General features: G+C 44.2%; 1 non-coding gene across 1 annotated transcript; it reads right to left on the bottom strand.

Annotated features, from left to right (window-relative positions):
* Nucleotides 1–488: 488 nt before the first annotated feature.
* Nucleotides 489–573, bottom strand: LOC133081055 (small nucleolar RNA Z195/SNORD33/SNORD32 family). Its single transcript, XR_009698724.1, has one exon. It is a non-coding gene; the product is annotated as a small nucleolar RNA Z195/SNORD33/SNORD32 family (small nucleolar RNA).
* Nucleotides 574–880: the final 307 nt, after the last annotated feature.

Raw genomic sequence — 880 nt, 5'->3', positions numbered from 1 at the left:
AACTCATGGACAGCTTTTTTTTTTTTTTTAAAGAATAAACAGTCAATTTTATTGGGCTCAGACTAGGAATCCATGGGTCTTGAGGACTTCTGTGAATTTGTCAATTTTCTTCTCTCTGTTCTTTTTGCCCTGCTTCCATAGCCTCATAAGCTGCTTCTTCTTCCAGTAATGGATCTTGGCCTTCTCCTTCCTATTCTCCTCCAGGGTAGCTGTTACTGCCTGGGACTTCCAGCCAACCTCATGAGCCAGGCACCCTATGTTAGCAAACTTTTTCATAGGCTTCAGATGCACAACCTTGAGGGCAGCAGGAACCACCATCTGCTTTTTTTGTCATGGGGGTGGTGTGATCCCATCAAACATCTTGAGGTGGTCCAGAGCAGCCTGGCCTCTCTTGGTCTTATGGGGCAGCATGCCTGTGGGCAGAGGACAGCAGCCCTGCTCAGTGGGGCAAGCGAGGACCCTGCTGCCTGACCCAGGCAGGCAGACAGGTGGCCTCAGATGGTAATGCGTGTTGAGTCATCTCATGTTTGGGAAACTCGAACATGAGTGAGAAAAGTCCTCATCACCAGCTTCATGGACAGCTTTATTGAAAAGTTTGGCAGCCTGAGAATCCAGGATTGTTCATTGTTGATCAAAAACTGTGTTTCCTTGGGAACTCAGATCAGTAAAAAAGTAAAATGAGGAGGGAGAGACTGATATAGGGTTTCAAACTTTTTTTGACCACCTGACTTGAAGAAAAAACTAAGAAGTAATAGTCCCTCCTTCCCTGCACACCATTCCCAACCCATTCTACCTAAAAATCCTTCATATTGTGGGTTTTATTTTTCATTTTAATATTAATTGTATTTTAAATTAGGTCTCTAAGAAAGAAGTTGGCCTT

Source organism: Eubalaena glacialis, chromosome 19, assembly GCF_028564815.1.
Source record: "Eubalaena glacialis isolate mEubGla1 chromosome 19, mEubGla1.1.hap2.+ XY, whole genome shotgun sequence".
Lineage (NCBI taxonomy): Eukaryota > Metazoa > Chordata > Mammalia > Artiodactyla > Balaenidae > Eubalaena > Eubalaena glacialis.
The sequence above is the reverse complement of the archived record's forward strand: the minus strand, read 5'-3'. Positions and strand labels throughout refer to the sequence as shown.